The 9,650-nt window shown below is 42.4% G+C and overlaps 1 protein-coding gene across 1 annotated transcript in view; it reads right to left on the bottom strand.

Annotated features, from left to right (window-relative positions):
• Positions 1 to 9,650, bottom strand: part of ARHGEF33 (Rho guanine nucleotide exchange factor 33) — a 67,285-nt gene that overhangs the window by 56,472 nt on the left and 1,163 nt on the right. The window lies entirely within an intron of this gene.

Below are 9,650 nucleotides of genomic sequence, written 5' to 3' on the forward strand. Positions count from 1 at the left end.
TTTTCCCAAATGTGGGTGTTGCTAGAAACAGGGCAGTCCCTGCCACTGAACCAGGTCACAAGGCCATCATTCTTGGTCCTTGGTTAACTGCCTGAATGCTTGTCCCCTCCCCAGACTGTGAGCAACTTGGGAGCAGAGTGGGGTTTTATTCACCCAAGGAGCTGTGTCCCCAGCTCCTTGTGCCCTTCTGGGGCTTGTCATCAACAAATACTTGTGGAAGTGAACTGAATTCTCATCCAGGACGACAAGAGAAAACATGCCTTCTACCACACGGGGCTTCACGTAAGCCAAAAAGAATTACGAGTAAATAGAGAACGAGTTTAGCCTGGAGGTGATTTTTATTGGTGGGGGGGGAACAACCAAGCAAAGTTTTAGTAGCAGAACTATATCCCCTGTGCCCACCATTGGGCTTAAAGATCCTGCCATGTCCTGACGAACGGTCCCACGCTAAAACTAACTATAACCACTGCTCCAGCTGAGAGCTCCCAAAGCCAGTGAGAAGAGAGGCAAAGAGTGAGCAACTCCTTAGCCCAAGGGCACATAGAGGTTCTTTACATCAGAATATAGAATAACAGAGATCCTTTCATTTCCACTCCATGGGCACATTAATTTTCTGGTTTGTTTACCTAATATCAGCCAGGATAGAGTAATTTGGCTGCGTTGCTCTGTACCAACATCAATCAGAAAAAAGGAACACCGGCAGGATATCACACACACACACACACACACACACAAAACAACCCAATGGTTAGAGAGAATTATTTTAAAATTTAAAATTGAATTTATCATGTCCTTTAGGACATCAAAACGTATCAACAGTTTCAGACCCTATTACTTCCAGGGGCTCTTCTGACTCATTTTATTGACTGGCAAACATAAATGTGCCAGAACCCAATTTTGTGAACCTCAGTGCTATAGCTTGGGTCTGATTAGGAAGATGTGCTCTCTCTCTTTTCTTATCCTGGTTCGACTCGCTTTAATTTCAACCTTTCAAACAGGTTCTCTCCCTGGATTCATCTGAGTTGAAGTTAAGAGTTTCTCCGGGACATTCTGCAGGAGTGGAGAGCACAGTGTTGCCCCAGTGCAAGTTAAATGTCTACTTCAGAGGAAGATGAATGACTGTCACTGTATTTTCACCAGGCTGGTCCTGACGGGACGGGCAGGAAGACAGCAAAGGGCAAGAGAGGCTCCTGGGAGAACCGTGAAGCAAAGGGTCCTGAGCTCCAGCCCTAGGGACGACCCTAATTAGCAGGGGGGTCTTTCCATATGGCAAACCTTAACCAGTCCTCAGGAAGTATGCCTCCTGCTGAGGCAGCAGCAGGCCTCCCCAGAGCTGGATCACGTGGCTGACCTTGTGAAATAGATCATCGGTCACCAAAGCCTTTTGAGGTGAGAGGGGGAACCGGGTTACTGCTGGGTCTCCTGGGAGACGTTTTTTCATAGTTCAGATAAAATGACATCCAATTTGGATCTGCCTTTGGCACTTTCAGAAAGGAGAATAAAGTAAAAGCCAATCCTCAGAAGGACTGTAATTTCTCATTACCTCCCAGTGAACAAAGACTCCAGGCGTTGGAAATTATAGACAAACCCTGCAAATCTATAACCTCAGTTAGAAGAATAGCCCCACAGCTCGTGCACGGTTGACAGGGATTGGTGATGGTCTTGGGCCACTAAAAAGCGACAACATTCTCCCTGCAGAACTGGTCTACCCACAGACTGTATGCATTTCTACCTGAGGATCTCAGTCCCTGCAGGTGCCCTGCCTTAAAACCCTCTTCACTCTGCCAACCCAGAGCCCACTCACCCTTCAAAGGACAGTTCATGTGTCATACCCTTCATAAGCCTGCCTTGGCCATTCTCCTCACTAAGGCAAGGGTCATCTTATAACCCGTTATTACTAGAGTTCAACAACACATTAATCTAGATAGAAGAAACAGTCAACATTTTTATTCATCAATAAAAAATGTAAATTCATCATGGGCTTGATTATTTCTTCTATAATTGCAGCCTATTTCGTACATGGCCTTCCTAGAATTAAGGCATACTGCACCCAATCAATGAGTAATGTCTTACCACTTCTTACCCATATCTGGTAAGTTTGGCACAAAGTAAAAGGTCTAGAAATATTTCACGAAGAGACCAGAACACATTGGGACTGGTTTTGCTAAGAAGCTATATCCTGATTCCTAGATCTCTTATTGCACTGTTTCAATTTCCTTTTGGGAACAAATTGGGTCAGGAATAAGTAAATGAAACAAAGAAGTTCTTCATCCTCCTGCCTCCAAACTGAATTACATGCTTCTCCCATCCCAGGTTGTTGGATAGCAATCCTCATCTTCACAACCTTTAAAAATAGATATGGAAACACACTGAACAATCTCACTTGAAATCTATTCTAGGGCTGCTTAAACATGCTATAAGGAAATCATTCCTTGTGTAGATTATACCCGTTTCATCTTGTTCGGATGCCATTTCAAAATGGTTCCCCCACCGAAGGCAAGTCAACCTAACAGGAGTGCATACTTGCTGTGCCACATTGTTTCCTGCCTCTAGTCCTGTGCACTTAGTGCTTTTCCCGGACCACCCCTTTTGCTTTTTGATAATGCAATATGAAGCTTTTCACCAGGCATCCCACTATAGACTGATGTAACAATGTGCCCCCCAAATCAGGATGATAGTACACCTGCTGACTGGCAGGGTCCGGGGTGGGGGTTGGGGGGTGGGAATGGGAGGAATACTGGACTGAGATCCGACCCTGACTTCTCACTCTGCGGGGCCAAGAGGAAGCAACGTATTCTCTCTGGGCTTCCATTTTCTCATCTCTAGTTCAAGGAGGCCCTCAAAGTCCTTGGAACTCTAAAATGCTGAGACTAAAATCTAGCAGGGTGTCTCCAAATATTACTCAGCAACATGGGACTCTAGCAACCAATGGCCTCCCTTCCCCAGCCCCCTCAGTCCCCTCAGCCTCCCATAATTGTTCTTTTGTTCAATCTAAAAAACAACAATAAAAAAACAAAAATGAAAACAAAACAAAAAAACAAAAAACCCACTATACCCCAAACTGGAATTATGCTAAGCCGTTCACAATTTCCTAATCCTTAATTCTTCCACTATGGAATTTTAGCTGTTTTTTAGCACTTAGTTCTTGATTTTGAGGGAAGGAAACAAAACCATTTATTCTTCTGATCTTTTCTTTTCTGCTAAATGAGCATCCCTGGTTGTTCTGTTTCTCTCTAATGAATATTTTCACTTGACTCTCCATGGTCACCTCAAGCTCAAGCTGTTTAAATCACACTGGCTCAGGTCATGATCCTCAAGGTTGTGGGATTGAGCCCCACATCAAGCCCCACATCTAGCCCCATGTCGAGCCCCATGCAGACCCTGGGTCTGGCTTGGAGCCTGTTTGAGATTCTCTCTCTCTCCCTCTACCCCTCCCCCACCCCTGCTGGCAAGCTCCCTCCCTCTCTGTTTCTCTCTAAAGAAAAAAAATTTTAATTAAAAAAAATAGGATGATCTGCAATGGCTCTGCCCTTGTTTTATATATATGTATATATATATGATTCTAATGTTTTGGATTTAGAAGCAAAGTGAATCCTTTTCATCCTTAGCCCACTTTAGAATGCACCTCAGCAATGTCACTACCTGGGGTTTGCCCACTTCTTTTCTTTTAACATCCACAGGACCTGCCATTAGCCTGCAATGTCTGCCATCCATCTGCTTGGGGACCCATGCCTCTGGCCTGCTCCAAAACAAATCACATGATAGGCAGTGAATGAGCCAGTGGATGCAAGATGAATCTAGGGGGAGAAAAAAAAAAAGACCTACCCCTTTGAAAGGAGTATTTCCAGTCTAGCCATTGAGTCTTTACCTCCTTCCCACACATTCTTTAGGTTGTGTTCTGCCTCTAGGCTGTGGTTTGTGGAGCTGAAGAGAAAGGTACTCAACATCGGGATGCAAAATTCACTTGCCAAACAAATCCCTGCTCGGTAAATTCCTATACATTCAGTTGTCAAAGCTTTTTTAATTTATTGTTAATAGGCATAATTCCCATTGACAAAAGTGAAATAAGTAAGAAGATGTTACATTTGAAAAGTCACTAAAATGTTAGAGTGTTCAGAATCATAGAAGTGAGGTAAGCTCATTTGTGAAAATCTTGGGACACGAAGGATGGGACAGGGCAAAGCTAGGTTGAAACCCAAACTCCCACACACCTCCACTGGAACCTACTTCATTCCTATCTCTTGACAACTTCCAGGTCTTCTCAAATTTACAATATCCCATAATCATACATCAAGGATAAAAAAGTTCCAAGGCTTCTGGTTGCTGCTTAGATGTCACCTTATTAGAAAGGCCTTCCCTGACCGCATGTGTAAGAGCAGGACCCAGCCTCTGCTGCCCACCTGCCTTTCACTGCTTTCTTCTTCTCCATAGCATTTACCAGCAAACGACAATACCATCTATTTCTTTGCTCACCGGCCATCTGGGCCCGCCACCTCCATTTCGTGAGGGCACGGGCATTTTTATTCACCCTGCATTCCCTGAGGTCTAACACAAGATCTAGCACAGAATAGGTTCGAATAAATAGGTGTTGAATAAATGAATGAACCAATATCATAGTTTGGAGAGACCAAGCCAAACCAAACCAGCATTACTTGCAATACAAACTAAAGATTAAGCATATAGTGGTAAAGAAATCAGAACTGAAGGATTACATAGAGATCAGCCAGACAAACCCTGTTGCTTCACGAATAAAGAAAATGAGGCCGAGAGGTTGAGTGACCTAGACTAAGTCCTAAGCTCCTGTTTGAACTGAAATAATAAAATGGCTCGCTCAGAGGCCCTGGCTACCACTGTGGGAGCCAGAATCTGGAGCTTGCATCTGCAGCTGCAGCCTCAGCCCAGCTGTGGGGTGGGGGGAGCCTGCTTGACACTCTCAGGCCTGAAAACGGGGTTAGAGCTGGATGGCGGAGCTGTGCACGCACAATCTATCAGATTGTGGAAATGGGAGAACAAGAAAATTGTATTTGTCAGGACTTCTCTCAAGGGAAGTATCTTGTGTGATTGAAAGGAATGCTTCGAGAAACATGGTGAGGGTATGTGGGGGTGTTTGGGGGTGGGGGTGATGGGCTGTCCTAGGTGCAGTCTTTTTTTTTCCTTTTTTAATTAGAATTAGGCTCCATGCTCAACATGGGGCTTGAACTCACAACCCTGAGGTTAAGAGTCCCATGTTCTCCTGACTGAGCCAGCCAGGTGCCCACGTAGGTGCAGTCTTGAGTAACAACAAATGGTCACCAAAAAGCCTTCTAAGAAAGGTGAGTCCGGTTTCCTTACAAAATATTTGTTTTGCGGATTGCTGTAGTGTGAGGCTGGGGCCGAACGGCCTTGATCGGGGATGGGAGGCCAAGTATTGCCCTTGAGGGGCCGCCTTTCTCAGTCTTCCTCCCTGAGGGGATCAGCTTGTCCTTTATTCAAATGTTCAATATTGAAAGCAAATCCATTTGAATGAGTGTCAGATTTTTAGGCAGCCTCAGGTCTCTTGACCCTTAATTTTATATCTCAGGAGCCCTTTCTCACCAAGTCATCGGCTCTGCAAATCACAATCTCACCCAATCCTCTCAGGCAGTCTCCTCTGGAACCTTGGAGAGGCTGGTTGTCTGGGTGAGGCTCCCCACCTGTCCCTGGGCCGTCTAGCCGTTAGCTGGTATGATGTTGCTATTGCAACAGCTGACGCCGGAACCAGCTGAACTTACTTGATTTCTCTATTTCGTAGTATTTCAAATAAAACTTTATAGTAGTTAGTATATGTGATATAGATGTGTAGATGATCACAGTTCATGCATTTCATCAAACACTTGCCTCTGTACTTTGTTTCTCCCATTCTCTATGCCTCAAAGATCTTTCCTCACGTAAATAAGCATTTCTCATCCTTCAGTGCTCTATTCAAGCACCTCCTTCTCCATGAAGCCAGCCCTCATCCTCCAAGTCATCTTTAGTCAACCCCTCTTCTACTGCATTGTCATATCATACTCTTTGTATCTCTCCGTGCTGGGAATGACCGGCTATAGTCTCCATGTCTGATTCTCTTGCAAAACTGTCAGCCCCAACTGAGGGACCATTTCTTATTCATAGCCATAGCCACCTGGGCATCTGGTTCTCACCAGAGTGCTAGACTTTAAGCCTCGGATAACTATAAATCATCTCCTTATATGGCAGTTTTACTTAATAATAAGCAACTTAAAATTTTTTATATATTCTTAAATGCTGAGCTATTTTATAGAGAGGCATGCAAAATTAGCTTGGCTTTTAAAAGGTAAATACATTTATATTATTTGTTCACATTCTTCTGAGGTAGTTTCAGAACTTTTTGTGATGAGCACTTAACGCAAGTTTGAGTTGAATTTAATTCAATTCCAGAGGATGTGGATGGTTAATGATTTTTTTTTTCCTTAAAGCAAACAACAATAGGGAGAGTTTGGTAAAAGGGTACAAACTCTCAGTTATAAGATGAATAAGGTCTGAGGGTCTAATGTATAACATAGTGACTATAGTTAATAATACTGTATAATTGAAAATTTCTAAGAGAGTAGAACTTAATGTTCTTAATGTTCTCCCCCCCCCAAAAAAGGTAAATATGTGAGCTGAGGAAAAAAGAAAATGACAGAACTTTATTCATTTGTAGTAATAGCAAGGAGATGCACTTTTGTTTTAAATTAATAAGCTAGAAAAGGCAAGCTGGAAAAATCAATGCTATTTCAGCTAAAATTATAAATTTTGTTTTAACAAAAATTCATTTCTAAACATGGGGACTGAGAAGTCTTTTGGAGCAACTGTCCTTTGGCAAAGACCAAATGCTTCTTTGTATCTGAAAAAAATTTTATGATACATCATACACACAAAACTGCATATTCAATATATGAATAAGTTTAGTCTTCAAAGCTCCTACAGCATAAGTAAAATTTTAATGAATAATAAATATTTATCAAGTAAATATCCTTGAGATGTTATAGTCTTGCCTCAATTATGAAGTCATTGCCAAGTAGTAGGAGGCGAGACTAAAATTGGATTTTTTACTAGGTATATTAAGTTAAGTAGACCCAAAAAGAAATGAACCAGATATGGCATTATTTGTAAGCCTTGCTCTAAATTGCATTACTTTGAAACCTGAATTACAAAAATAATTATAAAAGGAATACATATACTCAATGTAGATTTATTGAGAAACTGACCGATTTTGCCATCTTTCATTTTCTACTCTTTGCAGGTGGAAGAGTTGATGGGAAAACGAGCTGTCCATCAGGAGTTACTGGAGGATAGCAGAAGGCATGTGGGTGTGCAGACCAGGAGTGAGTGATACGTCCTGAGTGACTGACACTAGTTTGATTGTGCATGGGACTCATTGCAGTGAGGGGGCAGATGTGCTGCCCAAATTTTGAGTTTTATCTTACACACAGTCTCCGAGCTTTATTCTCTCAATCTCCTTTGCAAAAGGAATGACTTTCCAATGAATTCCATCTGATTTTTAGCGATGTATCTTTTAAAAAAAAAGATTTTATTTATTTATTTGACAGAGAGGGAACGCGAGCAGAGGGGAGTGGGAGAGGGAGAACAAGCTTCTCACGGAGCAGGGAGCCCGGTGCGGGGCTCGATCCCAGGGTCCTGGGATCATGACCTGAGCCGAAGGCAGATGCTTAACGACTGAGCCACACAGGCACCCCTGCAATGTATCTTTTTAATCGCATATGTTTTCGTCACTGATCCTCCCACAAGTCTGAATCAAGTGGTCTTATCTCCTTTTTCTATCTTCTCCTGCCATCTAAATTATTATTCCCATGATCATTTATTCAGTCATGCCTTAATTATAGTCTTCTTACCTACCTATGAAAATCTTAATCAGGGGCGCCTGGGTGGCTCAGTTGGTTAAGCGACTGCCTTCGGCTCAGGTCATGATCCTGGAGTCCCTGGATCGAGTCCTGCATCGGGTTCCCTGCTCGGCAGGGAGCCTGCTTCTCCCTCTGACCCTCCCCCCTCTCATGTGCTCTCTCTCTCTCATTCTCTCTGTCTCAAATAAATAAATAAAATCTTTAAAAAAAAAAGAAAAGAAAAGAAAATCTTAATCAGAATCCTTCAGTGACTCCTAAAGTTCAAATGTCCTAACACAGCAGACCTCTACCTTTAGATCTGACCTCTCCCCAGCTCTCCAAACTTCTCTTCGGTCACTCTCGTACATACACTGGGCTCCTATCACAAAGAGAGTCCTGTGGTTTCCTGTCTTGTCTAGCCTCTGGGCTTTATAGAGTTGTTCCTCAGTGGACATCCTTCCCTTACCCTGGGCTAGCTGTCAAGCTCCTTGTGTCCTTCAGGAGTCTGGGCAAGTAGCACTCTTCCCTGTCTTTCTTGACATGTCTTGCTAAAGGTAAGCCCCTGCTTTTTTGTGCTGCCATAGTGTCCTGTCCACACTTCTATTATAGTATTTATGTTAAATTATTAATTTAAGAACCTTACTTCTACCAGAGGCAGGAGTCCACATACTCTCAGGGTATCCATGAATCCCCTGAATTATAGGCAAAATTTTATGTAGGTTCATTTTCTGCTGGGGAGAAGATTCAGAGCTCACATCAGACTCACAACAGAGTCTATATTTACCCTCTCAAAACCAAATTAAGAACCACTGCACTAGACTATGAATCCCTAGGAAACAGAAAGTAAGTTCTATACTTCTTTGAAACTCTACAATTAGATGCCTAATGTTAGCTGAATGAACGTTTCAGTTATTATTTAGACTAGATATTTATATTAGTAGATATATAGTAAATTCAACCTCCTCTCTTCATTGATGTTTTTAAAATAGGAAGTGTAAAAGGTACATTGGTCAAAGGAAAGATATGGAAGCATTTATGCCAAACTACTACTAACAGTGGTCATTCTTGGAAAGAGGGATGGAATAGGGGTGGGATGGGGTTCAAACTTAACTTATACCCTTGTATCTTTTTTTTTTTAAGATTTATTTATTTATTTGAGAGAGACAGAGAGTGCATGTGAGCAAGGGTAGGGGCAGAAGGAGAGGGAAAGAGAGAATCCTCAATCCTTGCTGAGAGTGGAGCCCAACACGGGGCTCGATCTCATGACCCTGAGATCATGACTTGAGCCAAAATCAAGAGTCAGATGCTTAACCGACTGAGCCACCCAGGTGCCCCTATACTCTTCAGTCTTGATCAAGTTTGTTTGTTTTACAATGTGTGCTTTTTAGTTTTGAAACTTAAAAATACTGTTTTATTTATTTTTTATTTTTTTAATTTAATTTTATTACGTTATGTTAGTCACCATACATTACATCATTAGTTTGTGATGTAGTGTTCCATGATTCATTGTTTGCGTATAACACCCAGTGCTCCATTCAGTATGTGCCCTCCTTAATACCCATCACTGGGCTAACCTGTCCCCCCATCCTCCTCCCCTCTAAAACCCTCAGTTTGTTTCTCAGAGTCCATAGTCTCTCATGGTTCCTCTCCCCCTCCAATATCCCCCCCTTCATTTTTCCCTTCCTATTATCTTCTTCTTTTTTTTTTTAACATATAATGTATTATTTGTTTCAGAAGTACAGGTCTGTGATTCATCAGTCTTACACAATTCACAGTGCTCACCACAGCACA

Source organism: Leptonychotes weddellii, chromosome 10, assembly GCF_054177405.1.
Source record: "Leptonychotes weddellii isolate Sample4059 chromosome 10, ASM5417740v2, whole genome shotgun sequence".
NCBI lineage: Eukaryota > Metazoa > Chordata > Mammalia > Carnivora > Phocidae > Leptonychotes > Leptonychotes weddellii.